The sequence below is a fragment of the Eulemur rufifrons genome, chromosome 18 (assembly GCF_041146395.1).
Source record: "Eulemur rufifrons isolate Redbay chromosome 18, OSU_ERuf_1, whole genome shotgun sequence".
NCBI classification, from domain to species: domain Eukaryota; kingdom Metazoa; phylum Chordata; class Mammalia; order Primates; family Lemuridae; genus Eulemur; species Eulemur rufifrons.
The window spans coordinates 47392404-47413123 of NC_091000.1; the positions used below are offsets into that span (position 1 = coordinate 47392404).

At 36.6% G+C, this 20720-nt stretch overlaps 1 protein-coding gene, 2 non-coding genes and 1 pseudogene across 3 annotated transcripts in view; 3 read left to right on the plus strand and 1 right to left on the minus strand.

The window, feature by feature from the left end:
• The window catches only part of LOC138399089 (histone H2B type 1-K), a 389419-nt gene that overhangs the window by 84914 nt on the left and 283785 nt on the right, over positions 1-20720 (plus strand). The gene's annotated exons all lie outside the window — the stretch shown is intronic.
• TRNAF-GAA (transfer RNA phenylalanine (anticodon GAA)) lies at positions 653-725 on the minus strand. The gene has a single exon. It is a non-coding gene; the product is annotated as a tRNA-Phe (tRNA).
• TRNAV-AAC (transfer RNA valine (anticodon AAC)) lies at positions 11148-11220 on the plus strand. Its single transcript has one exon. It is a non-coding gene; the product is annotated as a tRNA-Val (tRNA).
• On the plus strand, positions 11546-12284 carry LOC138399078 (high mobility group protein B1-like; annotated as a pseudogene).

Sequence of the window (20720 nt, forward strand, 5' to 3'; positions counted from 1 at the left end):
TTTCTCAAGCAGCTGAAACTTACAGGCGGGTGAAACTTTGCTCGGTTTATTTTATTTTACAGTAAATACGTGTTTAGGGTCTGTGTGTGTGTGATCACATATAATCTTAATATTACTAAATTCGATTTATGTTTAAGATGCCATCTCTTGCTTCTCTGCACGGTAAAATGACTAGCCAGACACAAGAACTGTCCCTGCAACTGACTGAAAACAACTAAAATGCTGTAAAAAATAAGCAAAACTTCTTATAAGATTCAAAGTGCTGACAATAATATAAGGATTTATCAGACCAAATTCTAAGTGAATTCAGAAACAGAGGAAGTTAAATGGAGAGTTGAAAGTGCTTATGCCCTGATTCTTATATATGCATTTAATAAAATCTAGAAAAGACAGTGAATAAGTTTTATTTCTTTTCCTCAAGGAATTACTGGAAGCTGTAGAGGAACTTATGTGTGTGGACGTGGAACTGTATTTTGTGAAAAGATTTACAAAAGCCTATTTCATGATACGTGTAAGTATATGTAGCCCCTTACCATATAAATGGCACTGTGTACTGAAATATTTACAAATGACAGACATTTGGTACTAGCTCTATATTTCGGTTTACACAGCCAAGAAGTGAACAATTCGTGAAAAATGGGAAGGAAACACCTGCCGAAACCCGGGATTGAACCAGGGACCTTTAGATCTTCAGTCTAACGCTCTCCCAACTGAGCTATTTCGGCCAGTGCTTATGGATGCGCTTTTGTCAGTTCCTTTCAAATAGTCTTAACCCTACTCGTTTCCTTTTTGGATGCTGCATTTCAGAGAAAGTAAGAAAACGTGGTTCCTAAGGATATGAATTGGGTAGGCGTAAGGATTTGGTGGTTCAAAGCTTCCTGCTGAAATGGCAGACTTCCTAGAATTCAAGACACCATCTGGAATGATTTTTAACTTGGCGCTCAACTATCTTTTATTCTTTTGATATTTCTCCTTTATTCTATTAAAGTACTGTTAAGTTATATAAAGTACATAAATTTTAAGTGTACAGCTTGATGAACTTTACAAGTTTACATTCCTGTTTGGTAACACATCATTAGCTCTCTCATGGTCCCTTTCATCTTGCACCCTTCCAAAGTTAACCACTGCCCTGAACTCTTTCAGGTAAGTATTGCCTTTTTTTTTCTTCATATACGTTGATTCAAATGGAATCTCACTTTATGTCTGGCTTGTTTTGCTCAATATTGTCTTTGAAATTCACCTATGTTTTTACCTGGAAAAGCAGTTTGTTCCTTTTCATCGACTTATATTTTACAAATATACCACAATTTACTTACTGATTCTAGTATTGGTAGGTATTTAAACTGTTTCCAGTTTGGGGTTAATATAAAAAGCACTGCCCTGAACCTTCTTGTACATGGATTTAGGTGAACATAAGCATTCATTTATCAGATAGATGGATGGATAGATAGATACATAGATAGATGGATAGATGGAATTGCTGGGTCATGGGATATGTATGTTTAACTTTATTTTACACAGCTAAACACTTTTCCAAAATGAAAGTGCCAATTTACAGTACTGACAACAATGTATGGGCTTCTGGTTGCTTCACAGCCTACCCAGAACTTGACATTGTCAGTCATTTTCATTTTAGCCATTTGGTCTAGGTTGTAGTGATAGCTGTTTGTGATTTTAACTTGCATTTCTGATGATTAATGATATTTTATACCTTTCCATATTTTTTTTTTTTTCGTTTAAAAAATTGGATTGGGCAATGTACTGTGGCTCAATGCCTGTAATCCCAGTAGTTTGTCAGGGCAAGGAGGGAGGATTCTTCAAGGCCAGGAATTTGAGGCCAGTCTGGGCAACATAGTGAGATCCTGTCTCAACAAAAAATTTAAAAATTAGCCAGGTTGGTAGCCTGTTCCTGTAGTTTCAGCTACCTGGGAGGCTGAGGCAGGAGGATCACTTGAGCCCAGGAGTTTGAGGCTGCAGTGAGCGATGATCTAACCACTGACTCTACCTTGGGCAATAGAGGGAAACTCTGTTTAAAAAAAATTAAAAATATATAAATAAATAAATTGGGTTGGTTGCCAGTCTCTCTTTATTGATTTGTAGGAGTTTATTATATATTGTGAATACAGTCCTTTGTCAGATATATTTATTGCAAATATCTTCTTCCAGTTTATGGAATGCCTTTAGCTCTCCTAATTTTGTAGTTGGAAGTTAAAATTTTTTTTTTCATCACCTCAGGCATTTATTATTTCTTTGTATTAGGAACATTCCAATTCCACTCTTTTAGTTATTTTAAAGTATACCCTAACTTGTTGATTATAGTCACTTCATTGTGCCATCAAATATTGTTCATTTGATCTAACTGTCTAACTATATTTTTGTACCCATTAATCGTCCCCACTTTATCCACCACCCCCTACACTTCCCAGCCTCTGGTAATCAGCATTCTACTCTCTGTCTCCATGAGATCAATTGTTTTAATATTTAACTTCCACATCTGAATGAGAACATGCCAGATTTGCCTTCTGTGCTTGGCTCATTTGACTTAACATAATTTCCTACAGTCCCATCCATGTTGTTTCAAATGGTAGGATTTCATCCTTGTTTTTGGATATATAATATTGCATTGTGTGTATGTGCCACAGTTTTTTTTATCCATTTGTCCACTGATAGACACTTAGGTTGATTCCAAATCTTGGCTATTGTTTTTTTGTTTTTGTTTTTCCAAGATCTCCAGTCTTTCTGTATTGGCTATTGTTAATAGTGCTGCAATAAACATGGGAGTGCAGATATCTTTTTGATATACTGATTTCCTTTGTTTTGGATATATACCTAGGAGCAGGATTGCTGGGTCATATGATAGTTTTATTTTTAGTTTTTTGAGGAACCTCCATACTGTTCTCCATAGTGGTTGCACTAATTGACATTCACACCAACAGTGTACAAGGGTTCCCCTTTCTCCACATCTTTGCCAGCATTTGTTATTGCCTGTCTTTTTGATAAAAGCCATTTAACTGGGGTGAGATGATATCTCATTATAGTTTTGACCTGCATTTCTCTGATGAATAATGTTGAGCATTTTTTCATGTATCTGTTGCCCATTTGTATGTCTTTTTTTCAGAAATGTCTATTCAGATCCTTTGAAGTTTTAAATTTTAATGAAGTCCAGCTCATAATTTATCAATCTTTATGGTTAGCGCTTTCTGTATTGTTTCAGAAATATTTGCCTAAACCAAGATCATAAAGCCATTCTCTTCTGTTTTTCTCTAGAAGTTTAATTGTTTTATTTTAACATTTAAGTCTATGTTCCCTTTTGAATATATGTATGGACCTCAGTATTATTTTTCTTACTCCAGATTGCTTTGGCTATTCTGGAATTTTAAAAATTACTGTTTCAATATAAATTTTAGAAGCAACTGCCAATCTCTAGCCACCCCCCAAAAAATCCCTTCTAGTATTTTGTTTGTAGTTGCATGGAATCTATAGGTCAATTTGGGGAGAATTGATATATTAGTAAGATTGAATCTTCTTGCCAGGATCATTTTTTTATTCCTTTAGGTCTTCTTTAATTTCTTTCAACAGTGTTTGGTAGTTGTCAGTGTCAAAGTGTTAACTGAAAAGATTAACTTCTCTGTATTTGATATTTGTAAATGGTATTTCTTTTTAAATCTCATTTTCTAATTGTTATTGCTAATGTAGAGATATGCTATTTATTTTTGTATATCTACTTTATATACTGTACATTTATTAAATATACTTATTAATGCTAATTGTTTTTTGATAATTTGGATTTTTATGTATACAATCATGTCATATGTAGTTAATGGTGATTTTACTTCTTTCTTTCTAGTTTTTATACTCTTTCTTTTCTTGCCTCATTCCACTGTTTAGACCCTCCAGCACAATGTTAAATAGAGGTTGTGATAGTGGACACCCCTGTCTTATTCATAATCTCAGTGAAAAAGATTTCAATATTCCACTATTGGATATAAGGTTAACTGTAGGGTTTTTTCTGGATAACCTCTATTAGATTGAAGATGTTTTTTCCTCTAGTTTTCATGAACTGTAATTATAAATGGGGTTTGAACTTTAATAAATTCTTTTTTGCATCTATTGAGATGTACATGTAATTTTTCTTTTCTAGTGTTTAGTATGATAAACTATACTAATTTTTATATATTAAACCAATCTTATATTTATAGAATAAGCTCCATGTCGTCATAATAGATTATTCTTAAAATATGTGGCTGGATTTCATTTGCTAATACCTTATTTAGGATTTTTCATCTACTTTCCTGAGATTTATTGACCTGTAGTTTTCTTATTTTGTAATGTCATACTCAGGTTTTGTTTGTTTGTTTTTATTTTTGTTTTTGTTTTAGGCCCCCAGCTTTGCATGGACCTACTCGAGTTTTAATATCAGTATCATACTAACTTCATTAAATCAGCTGTGAATCTTTCTCTCTTTTCATATTATCTGGAAGACTTCGTATATGATTTATACTCTCTGTTTCTTAAATATTTGGAAGAATTCACTGGTGAATCTATATGAACCTAAAGTTTCTTTGTAGGAAAATGTCAAGTTAGAGATTCCATATCTTTAATGAATGAATATAAGACAGATCAGATTTTCTATTTCTTCTTGTGTCAGCCATGACAAATTGTGTTTTTCATCTAAATTTTATCTAAATTGTTAACTTCATTGCCATAAAGATGTGAATAATATAATCTTATCTTTTTTGTTCTAATATTGGTAATTTATGTTTTCTCCATTTTTATCGTTTGCTCATAATTTATTAATTCTATTCATCTTTCAAAGAACTTTTTTGTTTTATTGATTTTTTCTATTTTACATTTGCTTTCATTTTAATGGATTTCTGCTCTTATTTTTAGGAGTTCCTTTCTTTTACTTTCTTGGGATTAATTTGCTCTTCTTTATCTAGCTTCTTGACATGGAAGGTTAAATATTTGATTTTCAAGCTTTTCTTTCTAACATACACATTTGGAGGCATAAATTTTCCTCTCATCATTGTTTTAACAACATCCCACCCACCACTTTTAATGTCATAATTTCATTATCATTCAGTTCTACGTATTTTCATTTTCCATTTGATTATTCGATTGTTTACTAAGGGTTACTTAGAAATCTGTTTGCTGCCTAATTTCCAAACATTTGGAGATTTTCTGGATAATTATTTTAATTGCTTTATAATTTAATTTCATATGATATGAGAGTATAGTCTACATAATTTAAACCTTTGGAAATCTGTTGAAATTTGATTTATGGCTCAACATATGGTCTATCTTGATACATGTTTCATGTGCATTTGTAAATAGCATACATTCTGCCATTGTTTTATGTATTGTTTTAGATAATTAGGTCAGATTCGCTAATCATGCTGCTTAAATCTTCACATCTTTATCACCTTTAGTTTGTTCCTGTTTCTTGAATTTTCCTGAGCATTTTAGTTTTTGAGAGCCTACTAGATGTCTGTCTCTTCAGGTCTGGAAGCATGTAGGGAATGCAGTTCTGTCCCTCAAATATTTTGAGCTTTTTAGTCTCCAGTCTCCCACGGTTCAAATCAGGCAAATGACTTAAAAGGGAGACCAGCTGTGTATATGTGGTAGCTGCCTTTCTCTACTGGGACTTTGTGTTTCAACACAGTAAAAGTAAGATTTTATTCTATCTTTAGAAGCCTTGGGCCAAACTCCCCAGGTCCCATGTATACTCCCCAAATCTACCAACTGTCTCATCAGGAAAATTAATCTTACTTGGGGCTCCTCTAGTTTCTAATCTGTCATGTCAGCCCCTTTAACTATCCAAGTCCTTACCGGTTTGCTCTTTCTTACAGTAGTCCTTCTACATGAGCCAAGCCAATCTCAGTATATTACAAAACAAAACCAAAAATCCAATGATTATCAGCTCACCACAGAAGGATTCCTCATTCTCTGTAATTCCAATTCATATACTCATCATTATTTCCATAACACTCCAATGTCTTTACAAATAGGATTTCTGTAATTCTAATTTACCTAACTTTCTCTTTTGTGGGGGGACTTCTGGGATTCTATGTCCTACATAATTTTACTCAGAGGCAGAAGTTAAGCTTAGGAAAATTCAAGAAACAAGGACAAACTAGAGATGATAAAGATGAGAAGAGCTTGAATTTAGGACCTCATCTTAAAAGAATTAGGCAGAACTCACTATGCTACCCGCATTAACCACAAAAGTCTTTGTTTTTGTTAACAAAGAGTTCAGACACTTGATAAGGATATTTCTGGAACCCACTGATCCTAACAAAAGAATTTCCTACACTGTTTTACACAGAAAAAAATGTGGTACTTGAAAACTAAAATGCAATGAACTAACCTCTTTGCTATTATATATAAAATGAATGCTTCCTGTTCATAGATTGGAATGTTGTAAAATGGTAGAATAGGAACTGATTCTGGGATTTCTCATTATTCATGGTGCTCAATTAATTATGCTTAAGTACAGTACAATAAACTAAATTTTTTTTTTAAATTCTATATCTGCTACATGCTCCTGGTTGAAGTTTAAAATTTCACCCATAAATTCTGGTTCTCTCATTCCTACTCTCAGAAATTTTTTTTTTTTTTTTTTTGAGACAGAGTCTCACTTTGTTGCCCGGGCTAGACTGAGTGCCGTGGCGTCAGTCTAGCTCACAGCAACCTCAAACTCCTGGGCTTAAGCGATCCTACTGCCTCAGCCTCCCCAGTAGCTGGGACTACAGGCATGCGCCACCATGCTCGGCTAATTTTTTGTATATATATATTTTAGTTGTCCATATAATTTCTTTCTATTTTTAGTAGAGACGGGGTCTCACTCTTGTTCAGGCTAGTCTTGAACTCCTGACCTCGAGCGATCCACCCGCCTCGGCCTCCCAGAATGCTAGGATTACAGGCGTGAGCCACCGCGCCCGGCCTACTCTCAGAAATTTTGAGAAAGCAAGTTAGTAGGGAAATATATATATAGTGGGATTGATTTAATTTAATCTAAATAGTGTCTAATAACTAGGGTCTGAAACGGGAATCAAAGCCATTTGGAATGATACAAAATATTAATTTAATTTCAAGAAGATGACTTTTAAAAAATCTAGAGGGTCTATAAAGGCTTGCATAAATATTTTAAAAATTAAGAGTTAGGCACATGTGTAATATTTACTGAAGACTATAAATTTGGTTTTATCAAATTCTCTGTGATACAAACTAAAGACTCCAGTCTAGGAATAGTGATTATTTCTGAGAAAAGGTGTGACATTGTGGGGGAGGGGGAGATATTTTTGGTGTTTTCCTTGTATTGTATAAAATATTTATATTAAGAAAGTATCCATTATTTGGGTAATTGAAAGAATAATAATTTAGCATATCACATATCAAAAAATGCATGACATATTTGAAGTCAACAAATCTTACCTCCTACATAACGTAAAACTTTGTACTACTTAGTTATTAACAAAGTCAAATACAAATCTTTTCTCTTTTGCCTGAACCTGCTGATAAGGCCACACACAAATCTTTCCCCTTTAGCTCCTAGGCAACTTCCCATTCTTTGTTTCATGAGTGATTAGCTAAAAGTAGAACTGTGTGTCCCTGTTTTGTGGGTCTCCAAGACCACTCCTAGGTTCAGTAGTTGGCTAGAAGGACACACAGGATTCAGCATATAGTCATCCTCACAACTATGATTTGTTAAAGCAAAAGGATACAAAGCAAATTCAGCAAAGGGAAACTGAATATGGGCCAAAGTGCACAGCAAACCACAGGCACATCGCATAGAATGTGCTTAATTCCCAGCCATAAATTGTGACAACACGTGAAAAATTCGTCAGGAGAGTTGATTAAACTCAGTGCCCAGGATATTTATTGGGGACTGATCACACAAGGCACATTCTCCCTAGCATGTACCAGAACTCCAGACTTTCAAAAAGAAAGCAGATGCCCAGAGCATAAACTATCATTTACACACACAGTTTGGGCACAGAGAGCTACTCATATCATTTAGGAAATGGTGGAACTTATCCTCAGATAAGTTCCCAGATGTCAGCCAAGGGCCCAATCTTGCAAACAGGTTTTTCTAAGGGTAGCAGTCTCAGGGCAGCTATGTTAATTGTTTTCTGCAATGTCCTTAAAGTTAGCAAGATACAGAGATAAGCATTTCTTATTCATCTGTCTGATTGTCATCTGTCTCCTGATTGCAAGTAATTCCAAATGTAGATAACCTCACCTGTAACTTGTCTACCCCTCTCTATTATAAAATTCTAAGGCAAACCACCCCACAAGAGACACTCTGATCTTCAGATCTGGAGTGCTTTCCTGATGGCAATAGCCTGAATAAAATCAACCTCCTCACTTACCCAGTTTTGTCTTTGATGGTTTTGTGTCATGAGTCACTTAGGAGTAAAAGCCCACCTCAGACACTTGTCTTCCCCACCCAGGCACAGAATCCTTTCAAGCTTGTTGTGGTCCTTCCCTGACTGGCAACTTCTGGATCCCCCAGCAAGTCCAGCTCCCAATGTCTGAGCTCTAGACATTTATCTGTGGTAGCACACTAAAGATTTGATTTTGATTCTGTTTGAGTGATCCTTTGATTTGGTTTTGTTGCTGGCTTTTGTTTAACCTTGGTATTATGGGTAGCTCTAAATCCAACCTTCAACCCCTTACAAAAGCCCCCATGCTGTGCTATTGTGATAATAATTCAGTTCATTATCTCCCAAAATGGCAGAATTTAACTACAAGGACTGTCTCTTTTTCTAATTCTTTGATTATTTAAGATAACAAAGTCTTTCTACTTTTAAATAGCAAAGATTTTTACAATTATGTTACCCCCATGTTTGCCTTTCTAAATAAACTTTATTTTTAGAGCATTTTTACGTTTACATAAAAATTATGCATAAAGTATGGAATTCCCATATAACCCCTTTCCTCACTTTATCTTGCATTAGTCCGCAAGATAGTCTTAGTAATATTATTAACATCTTGCATTAATGTGGTACGTTTGTTACAATGAGTGAACCAATATTTATACAATAACAATACAATATTGACGCTAGCTAAAGTCAGTAGTTTACATTAGGGTTCACTCCGTATTATACAGGTCTATGGATTTTGACAAATGCACAATGTCACATATTCACCACTACAGCCTCACACATTACATAAAATAATTTCACTGCCCTACTTATTCATACCTCATCTTTCTCAACCCCTTGTCAACCATCAATCTTTTTTAATGTCTGTATAGCCTTTTCCAGAATGTCAAATAGTTGGGATCATACAGTATATAGGCCTTCAGATTATCTTCTTTCACTTAACAATATGCATGTAAGGTTTTTCCATGTCTTTTCATGGCTTTATAGCTCATTTCTTTTTATCACTGAATAATATTTCATTGTATGGATATACCACAGTTTGTTTATCCATTAACCTATTTAAAAACATCTTAATTGCTTCCAAGTTTTGAAACTTATCAATAAAGCTGTAATAAACATTGATGTACAGGTCTTTTGTGGACATACAGTTTCAAATTCATTGGGTAAATATCAAGGAGTGCAATTGTTGGATTACATGACAAAAATATGTTTAACTTTTAAAGAAACTGCCAAATTGTCTTCCAAAGAGGCTGTACCATTTTGCATTCTCACAAGCAATGAATGAGAGTTCCTGTTGCTCCACATCTTTTCCAGCATTTGGTGTTGTCAGTGTTCTCGATTTTGGCCATTCTAATGGGTGTGCAGTGGTATCTCACTGTTTTTAATTTGCATTTCCCTGAACATATGATGTGGAACATCATTCCAAATGCTTATTTGCCATCTGCATAACTTCTTTCATGAGGTGACTGTTAAAGTCTTTGGCCCATTTTTTGATTGGGTTGTGTTCTTACTGCTGAGTTTTAAGAGTTCTTTGTATATTTTGAATAACGGTACATTATCTGATATGTCCCTTGCAAGTATCTTCTCAGTCTGTGGCTTGCCTTTTCATTCCCTTGATTTTTTTTTCAATCTCTAGTATTGCTTTTTAGTTCTTCTTAGAAAGTCCATCTCTCTGCTTACATTGCCCATTTCTTCTTGAATGCTGTCTCCTTTATCCACTAGAGCCCTTAGCTTATTAAAGCATAGTTGTTTCAAAATCCTGGTCTGAGAATTCCAACATCTCTGCTATATCTGAGTCTGGTCCTCTCTCTTCACACTGTATATTTTGCCTTTTAGTATGTCTTATTATTATTTTTTTTCTTCATGGCCAAATATGTTGTACTGGATAAAAGGGACTACTGCAAATAGATAGGCCTTCAGTAATGTGGTGGTAAGGTGTACGGAAAAGAAAAGTGGTCTATAGTCCTATGAGTAAGTCTCAGTGTTTTAGTGACCCTATGCTTCTAGACTGTGAACTTGAAACATATTTCTCAGTTTTTTTCCCTCTTTTAGGTGGGACTAGATGGGTAGAGTAGGCTGGAGTTGGTTATTTCCCTTTCCCCCAGTTAAATGGCTTTTATCAAAAAGACGGGCAATAACAAATGCTGGCAAGGATGTGGAGAAAGGGGAACCCTTGTACACTGTTGGTGTGAATGTCAATTAGTGCAACCACTATGGAGAACAGTTTGGAGGTTCCTCAAAAAACTAAAAATAAAACTATCATATGACCCAGCAATCCTGCTTCTAGGTATATATCCAAAAGAAAGGAAATCAGTATATCAAAAAGGTATCTGCACACCTCCTGCTGTGCCACCGGGTTCCTAAAGTTTCATGGAAGACAAGTTTTCCACGAATGGAGAGGATGGGGTGGGGTAAGGAGCTCTGGGAATAACTCGCGGCCTGGTTCGTAACAGGCCACAGACCGGTACCAGGTCGCGGCCCGGGGGTGGGGACGGCAGTGTTGATGGGTACTTGCGAAGTTTCCAGCTTTTTCTTTTAGTATTATGAATAGTTTGGGCATTCTGGTAAATATATTTGGTAAATATAAATTTGGTACTAATTTGTGTTAGGCAAATACCAACTATCAGATGTGGTGCTTTATATGTTAATAAGTGGAAAGTCGGAAAGATAAAAGGAATAGTAGCAAAAAAAAAAAAAAAAAAAAAAAAAAAAAAAGTAGAAAGTGTCCCAGGTATAGCTGCCCATACGGAGAAGGCAGCTGTTTCCGTAGTGTAGTGGTTATCACGTTCGCCTAACACGCGAAAGGTCCCTGGTTCGAAACCAGGCGGAAACATGGTACTACCTTTTAACGTCTTTTCAAAGAATCTCCCTTTGAGCCAGATACAATGTGTATGTCCTCAGGCACCTAAGGTGAAGGGGAGTCACGTCCTCCCTCCTTTGTCCTGAGCCACCTTCCTGCACTCTAGCATACTGTAGTCCCCTCTCCCTCCACTAAAGCTCTGCCCTGTCCTGCATGTTCTGGGGCCTGGATGGTGTCAAGCCAATAGGAGCCTATGGTGCAGGATCCCACCTGTGCCGCGCAGGTAAGATTGGCTTCCTTGAAATGTTGAGAGCCAGATGTGTGGGTTTTTCACAGAAAGAATTTCTTGGAGAGCCGGACGGGCACTGGGCGACTCTGTGCCTCGCTGAGGAAAAATAACTAAACATGGGCAAAGGAGATCCTAAGAAGCCGAGAGGCAAAATGTCATCATACGCATTCTTTGTGCAAACTTGCCGGGAGGAGCACAAGAAGAAGCACCCAGATGTTTCAGTCAACTTCTCAGAATTTTCTAAGAAGTGCTCAGAGAGGTGGAAGACCATGTCTGCTAAAGAGAAAGGAAAGTTTGAAGATATGGCAAAGGCGGACAAGGGCCGTTATGAAAGAGAGATGAAAACCTATATCCCTCCTAAAGGGGAAACAAAAAAGTTCAAGGATCCCAATGCACCCAAGAGGCCTCCTTTGGCCTTTTTCTTGCTCTGTTCTGAGTATCGCCCTAAAATCAGAGGAGAACATGCTGGCCTATCCATTGGTGATGTTGCAAAGAAACTGGGAGAGATGTGGAATAACACTGCTGCAGATGACAAGCAGCCTTAGGAAAAGAAGGCTGCAAAGCTGAAGGAAAAGTACGAAAAGGATATTGCTGCATACCGGGCTAAAGGAAAGCCTGATGCAGCAAAAAAGGGAGTTGTCAAGGCTGAAAAAAGCAAGAAAAAGAAGGAAGAGGAGGAAGATGAGGAAGATGAAGAGGATGAAGAGGAGGAGGAAGATGAAGAAGATGAAGATGAAGAAGAAGATGATGATGATGAATAAGTTGGTTCTAGTGCAGTTTTTTTTTCTTGTCTATAAAGCATTTAACCCGCCTGTACACAACTCACTCCTTTTAAAGAAAAAAATTGAAATGTAAGGCTGTGTAAGATTTGTTTTTAAACTGTACAGTGTCTTTTTTTGTATAGTTAACACACTACCAAATGTGTCTTTAGCTAGCCCTGTCCTGGTGGTATTTTCAATAGCCACTAACCTTGACTGGTACAGTATGGGGGTTGTAAATTGTCATGGAAATTTAAAGCAGGTTCTTGTAGGTGCACAGCACAAATTAGTTATATATGGGGATGGTAGTTTTTTCATCTTCAGTTGTCTCTGATGCAGCTTATACGAGAAATAATTGTTGTTCTGTTAACTGAATACCACTCTGTAATTGCAAAAAAAAAACCTTGCAGCTGTTTTGTTGACATTCTGAATGCTTCTAAGAAAATACAATTTTTTTTTTTATTAAAAAAAAGAAAAAGAAAGAGTTTCTTCAGGGATTTCCAAGAGGGAAACAGGGCTCCGCTTTGAGCCCCCTGGGGAATTGGACATTCTATTGTCTGACCTTTACCCCTCAGCACAGAGAGAAATTTTCACGAAATAGGTAAGTGGCAATCTCATGTGAATATGTGGACCAACACTTAGAAGCTGTCAAGGGTTTTTAAAAAATTAGATCCTGGCCTTAATATCTGCATTATTAGCATGATGCACTAATCTACTGAACTGATTAGTAACTAAGAAACTATTAATCATTTCTTTTCTGTTTTAAACTTGTGTGTGCTAAACCAGCATTGTCAAAGTTTCACTGTAACAAAGCAGTTTTCTCTTTCTATACCTGCTTCCATAACCCACCTGTCACACCTCACTCGTTTTTTCAATAAACTCTCCAACCAAATGTTTGTAAGTTACTTGCTGTAACAATGAAACTAAAGAACAAAAACAAAAACTTTGTGTGAGTAGAGAAAACTTGGTATAGAGAATGCCTGAGCTCATTCTTACATGTTTTTGAAAAATAAGGGAAAAAGTCCTTTCCCACCTGTACCTATGAAAAGACAGACAAGCTCCCTGACTGAAAAACATCACCAATATTTAAAATTGAATTCTTAGACTTGAAAGAGGAAGTTTCTGTTGTTTCACTTCTGTGGATTTGGCCCATATAATCCACAGAGAAGGTGCTAGGGCGAGAAATTTCTTTCACATCCCTTAAGAAGCCCTGCAGCTAATTTAGGCTGATCCCCATACGGCCAGAATCAGGCTGTGAACAGGTCTCTATTGTCATGAATTTTCTGCTTTCTTTCTGGAGATTTTTTAAAATGCACATACAATCTAATAAAAATATATATTCTCTCCCACCCCATCCCCTCCAGTAGCATTCTAGACAATTTGTTCTGCACCTTGCTTTTTTTTACCTAACAATATCTTTATAGATCTGCACAAATAAGTACATAAAAATCTTCATTATGTTCTTTTAATTATATTATACAATTTCATTTTGTAGATGTGCCATAATTTTAAAAAATTGTATTATGAGAATAAACAACTTTTCCTAATTTTTCTATTACAAATAATGCTGCAGTTAATAATTTGAACATTATTATTTGTTACATGTGCAGGCATGCTTTGCATTCTTATGGAAATGCACATCAAGGGATATATGCATTTGCAATGTTGATAGGTCCTGCCGAGTTGCCTTCTGTAGGGACTGAGCAGTTTATTTCTTTGTGGTGAGTACAATTGAACAGGATTTTGGCCACATTCAATATCACAGTTCCACAATACTAGAGTCCCTGCTACAACTATGAAGCAAAACCAGGCAATCCATGAAGACTGTAGAAGAAGGAGCAGCAAGGAATTATTGTGATGTTGGAATGTTGAATTTTCATCAGAAAGCCATCACTCACATATAATCCATTAACAGACCAATATCCATGAACTGGATCGAAAGATCACACAATACAAACAAAAAAGCTCTCTTTCTTGGATCAACCTAGATTGCTATAAGCCTAAGGCAAATATGACTCTTCTACACCCATGTCAGGTACTCCAACCCAAGTCGCCCAGAAGACAAAGGATACAGTATTCTCCCCTTATCTGCACTTTCCCTTTGTATGGTTTCAGTTGCCCATGATGAACTGTGGTCTGAAAATAATAATAAGATATTTGGGGGGATATCTACATAACTTTTATTATAGTATATTGTTATAATTGTTCTAGTTTATTATTAGTGATTGTCATTAATCACTTCCTGGGCCTATTTTATAAGTGAAACTTTATCATAGGTATGGATGTTTAGGAAAAAAAACAGTACATATAGGATTTGGTAATATCTTTGGTCTCAGGCATCCACTGGGGGGCTTAGAACGTATTCCCCAAAGATGAGAGGACTACTGATTTAAAATTGTACTCACATTAATGAGAAAGACTTGACCACAAGCCAAGAGTCTTATTTAAGGGGACATCCACTGTTAGGGGCTTGGGCTTTTTCTTGGGAGAGAATTACTGAGAAATTCACTGATCTTCTGCACATACAGAAGAATCTGTTATAAGATTTTATGAAATGGCTTTACCTACATTACTCTGAAACTCTAAAAATGACAGCAACACAAAATACTATGACATTGTTGAAAATATTTTTATATCATTAAAGGCAAAAAATGTTTGTGGTTTTTGTTTTCTTTTTTCTTTTTTGACACAAGGTCTCACTTTGTTGCCTAGGCTGTAGTGCAGTGGCAAGATAATAGCTCACTGCATTGCTTGAGACTCTTGGTCTCAAGCAATACTCCTGCTGATACTCCCACATAGCTGGGCTACAGGCATGTGCTGCCATGCCTGGGTAAGTTTTCTCCTTCTCCTTCTCCTTCTCCTTCTCCTTCTCCTTCTCCTTCTCCTTCTCCTTCTCCTTCCTCCTCCTCCTCCTCCTCCTCCTCCTCCTCCTCCCTCTCCTCCTTCTTCTGTGTCTGTGTCTAGGAAACACCTTAATGGTGTCTTGTGATAAAATTCGTAATTTTCATGAAGTCCAATTTAACATTTATATTTCGTTATTTTTGTGTCTAAAAAATCTTTGTTTCCCCAAGGTCACAGAAATATTCTATGCTTTTTTTCCCATTAGTAACTTAATTATTTACCTTTCATTTTTAGGAATAAGAGGAAAAGATCTGAACAGGCACTTTCAAAATAGAATATGTCAATGACCAATGAGAACATAAGCACAACTTGTGATATCAATACAAAATTTGCTCATTTGTATGTTTTCACCAGCAGCAACAACTACTGTACAAAAGAACTCAATGGTCTCTGGCAACTTTGCTTTCTTGCGAGAAATCTTTTCAAAACTCTTCTGTGAAGGTTGTGTTGGTCTAGGGGTAGAGATGTGGTTTGGGGTGGGTTGTAGATGAAGGAGATAGTAAGACAAGGTTTCTGCCTTCAGGATCTTCAGGAATGTCTGTCCTGCAGAAGTGGCTGCTTAATCTGATCCGCCTGACCACCCCACCCCCTTCTCTTTCAGTTTCCTCCATCCCTCCAACTCCATCCCCCAAAAGACCTCCAGACTTAGTTCTTACATGGGCTTGATCTACATGTCTTCTACTCTAGACATATTTTCACTCAGGGTCAGTGTGGGCCTGTGTCTCTCTGGGACACTGGGCTGAGTACTGAAGTCTGATCCAGAGCTTGAGCCATAAGGTCCTGTCACTGCCAAGAGCTATCCTATGCATATTGGAAAGCTCTTCTTCAGTGGATTGAATCCTTTATTAAAAGTATTTGTTCTGTAAAATGTGGATTCAGTCAAAAGGCTGCATTCAAGCATCCGGAAGGCCACACGTGGCCCCGAGGCCGCAGGTTCATCACCCTGTCCTCAACCCTTCCTGGAGTTGCAATGGTGCCTGTATGCATTGGATTTGTTGGGCCCATGGTAGGATTTATTGAAATTGAGGAAAAAGAGAAAAATGATTTTAAGTTTTACTTATTTGATGGTGCGAGTCTTATCTCACATTTGGCTAGAGAGAGTAAAGGTAAGTCAATTTTTCTTTTGATTTTTTAAAAAATTTTATTCTCTTGTGGCGAGAATACTTGTTATGGGATTTACCCTCTTAAATTCTTATGAGTACAGTACACTATTGTTAACTATAGGTATAATGTTGTAGAACAGATATCTAGAACTTATTCATCTTGTATAACAAACTTTATTTCTATTGATTAGCAACTCCTCATTTCCTCCTTCCCCCAGCCACTGGCAACTACCATTCTAATCTCTGATTCTATGAGTTTGATTATTTTAGGTATCTTAAGTGGAATCAAGCAGTATTTGTCCTTTTGTGAGAGATTTATTTCACTTAGCATAATGTCCTTAAGGTATATCCATGTTGTTGCATATTGTATAATGTCCTTCTTTTTAAAGGCTGAATAATATTCCATTGTATGTATATACCATATTTTCTTTATTCATTCATCCACTAATGGACATTTAGGTTGTTTTCATATCTTGGATATGGTGAATAATGAATGCTGCAATGAATATAGGAGTGCTAATGTCTTTGAGATCCTGATTTCAATTCTTTTGGATAAATATCCAGAAGTAGGATTGCTGAAACATACAGTAGTTCTATTTTTAAGTTTTTGACGAATCTTCATATTTTTCCATAGTGGCTGCACCATTTTGCATTCTAACAGGGTAGAAAGATTCCAATTTTGCCACATCCTTGCCAACACTTGCTGTATTATGTTTTTTGGATAACAGTGATCTTAACATGTGTTAGGTGATAGCTCACTGTAGGTTTGATTTGCATTTCCTTGATGAGTAGTAACACTAAGCATCTTTTCATATACTTGTTTGCTATTTGTATATCTTCTTTGAAGAAATGCCAATACAGGTTTTTAGCCCATTTTTTAATCAGGTTTTTAGGTTTGGATTTTTTTGCAGGGTGGGGGTTGTTGCTATTGAGTTATAGGAGTTCCTTATATATTTTGGAAATTAACTCCTTATCATATACATGGTTTGAAAATATTTTTTCCCATTTCATAGGTTGCGTTTTCATTCTGTTGATTATTTTTTTGCTGTGCAGAAATTCTTATTTGATATAATCCCATTTATCTATTTTTGCTTTAGATGATTTTGATTTCATATTCATGAAGTCATTACCAAAACCAGTGTCCTAAAGCTTTCTTCCTATGTTTTCTTCCAGGAGTTTTATAGTTTCAGGTCTTAGATTTAAATCATTAATCCATTTTAGTTAATTTTGGGGAATGGTGTAACATATTTTATTCTTTTGAATGTGGATATCTAGTTTTCTCAACATCCTTTGTTGAAGAGACTATTCTTTTTCCATTGTGTGTTCTTGGTACCCTTGCCAGAGATCAGTTGATCATATAGTCATGGATTAATCTCTGGGCTTTCTATCCTGTTTTGTTGGCCTATATACCTGTCTTTATGCTATTAATAGTATCAAACTGTTTTAATAATTGGAGATTTGTAATATATTTTGAAATCTGTAAGTATGATGCTTCCAGCTTTGTTCTTTCCCAAGAGTGATTTGGTGATTTTGGGTTCTTGGTGGTTTTATATGAACCTTATACTCTCTTTTTCTGTTTCTGTAAAAATGCCAGAGAGATTTTTGATAGAGACTGAATTTTGGTGCTACTGTAAATGGGATTGTCTTCTTAATTTTTCTTTTCATACAGTGTGTAGTTACTGTACAGAAATGCAAGTGATTTCTGTGTGTTGATTTTGTATCCTGCAATTATACTGAATTTGCTTATTAGTTTTTTTTTTTTTTTTTTTTGAGATAGAGTCTCACTCCATCACCCGGGCTAGAGTGCAGTGGCTCTCAATGAGCTATGAGAGCCTCAAATTCTTGGGCTCAAGTGATCCTCCTGCCTCAGCTTCCCTGAGTAGCTGGGACTACAGGTGTATATTACCACGACCACCAATTTTTCTATTTTTTGTAGAGACGGAGTCTTGCTCTTGCTCAGGCCAGTTGGCAACTGCTGGCCTCAAGGGATTCTCCTGCCTCTGCCTCCCAAATTGCTAGGATTACAGGCGTGAGCCACCTCAATTGACCTATTTGCTTATTAGTTTTAACACTTCTTTTAATAGAGTCTTTTGGGCAAACAGGCAAAATTTATTTCTTCCTTTTAAATTTGGGTGTCTTTTATTTCTTCTTCTTGCCTAATTGCTATGTCTAGGACTTCCAGTACTATGCTGAGTAAAAGTAGTGAAAGTGGGCATCTTTGCCTTGTGATGATTAATCTTATGTGTTACCTTGACAGGGTTCAAGGATGCCCAGATATCTGGGAAAACATTACTTCTGGGTAGGTCTGTGAGTGTGTTTCCAAAAGAGATTAGCATCTATATTAGTAGACTAAGTAAAGAAGATCCACCTTCACCAATGTGGGCAGGCATTCTTCAGTCCATTGAAGGCCTCAGACAAAATAAAAAGACACAGAAAGGGAAAATTTGGTCTCTCTTCTGGAGCTGGGATATCCATCTTTTCCTGCCCTCAGATAACAGAGCTCCATGTTCTCTGGCCTTTGGACTTTGGGACTTGCACCAGCAGCCACTTGGCTCCCGTCTCAGGCCTTTGGACTCATACTGACTTGTACCATTGGCTTTCTTGGTTCTTCAGGGTGTAGATGGCATATCATTGGATTTCTTGGCCTCCATAATCATGTGATTCAATTCCCATAATAAATCTCCTCATATATATATGTATATATATATATATTAATAGATATTATTAATAGATATATGTGTATATATATATATACATATATATATCATATTGGTTTGTTTCTCTGGAGAACCCTTACTCACATAGATTTTGGTACCAAGAGTGGTTCTAGAGGAATAGAATTTTAAGGGTGAATTTTCTGAATTGGTTTTAGGGTTTCTGGAATTGGCTCTCTAATATGATTAGACTTAAAGATGCTAAGGATTCTGTTTCTAGTTATAAAGAAAGCACTAATACTCTAAGGTGTGAACTATTTATAGAGATACACAAATATCTGCATTGGATACTCCTAACCAACCACTTATGAGAGACAAGGAGGTAAGTAATTCTGTATAAGAATGATATTATACTTTCCAACACTTTTGGAAAAACCAAGGAATATTTTGATGTTGGTTGGTTCCACCTAATGTCTCTGGACAAAATAGTGAAAGAAAAGGATGAGCTCAGGAATTCAAATTTTCAGCTCAAGAACCACAGTAAATGACCCAAGAGTTTCTAGGTGTGCCCTGGGGAGAGTCTTATTTCTTATAGCTGGGGGGGAGGGCTGGAAATTGCTGAAAATCAAACCCAAATAATCATCTTTTGATTGATTGAATTACAACACAAGTTTGAACACCCAGCCTCATAGGATGTCTCCTGTTAAAGTGAGGGCATTGATTGGGGAAAAAATGGGATTCTGTAAATTGGAATGGGGATGTATGGGAAGACCCTGATGAAGCTAGGGATATTAAGCCCTCAGATTCTGATGAGTCTTCTTCACTAGTGAAAGAGATCTCTCAAACTCAATCAAAGGTACCCCTCCCAACCATAGTCTAAGTGGCCTTTCCAACCCTAGTGCTATCAGTCAGACTTTTCATCTCTGTTTTAGAGGATTAACTCTGCACTGCCTGAGGCAACAGTAGCGGCCTCCCCTGAGGCAGTTGCCATACAAGACAACACTGATTCTTCTCAAGACCTGCCCCCACCACCTCTTTGCTTCTAGACCTATAGCTAGACTCAAATCCCAGCAGACCCCTAGAGATGAGGTATAAAGTATGACCCATGAGTATTACACTTCAAAAGTATTACACTTCAAAAGAACTTTTAAAGAACTCCTTGAGTTTTCTAACTTATATAAGCAGAAATCTGGTGAACATGTGTGGGATTAGATATTAAGGGATAATGGTGGAAGGAACATAAAGTTGGATCAGGCCAAATTTATTGATATTGATCCACTAAGCAGAGATTCTTCATTTAATGTTGCATCTTATGGGATTAGAAAGGACTTTAATAGCTTGGTTGATTGGTTGGCTGAAACATGGATCAGAAGATAGCCCACTGTGAGCAAACTGGACATGCTGGATCTCCCTTGGTTTAATGTAGAGGAAGGGATTCAAAGGCTTTAGGGAGATTGGAATGTTACAGTGTGGATTTGTCATTTAAAACCTACTTACCCACACTTGGAGAGTCCAGAGGATATACCTTTCACCATTACTTTCAGAAAAAATTTGTTGGGGGAGCCCCAGCATCCATGAAGAACTCTGTGATTGCTCTTCTCTGTATGTGAGAATTTACAGCAGAAACCACAACCACTCAATTAGAAAGTCTAAATACAATGGGAGTAATTGTATCTCAGGGTGGCAGGGACGACCAAATGGTGACACTCAGTTGCCAAAGGAAAGGTCACTGTAGTTACCCTAATAGACTGAAGAGTCAAAGCAACAATCAGAATAGTCTGACTCTCACAGACATATAGTGTCAGCTAGTTAATCATGGTGTTTCCAG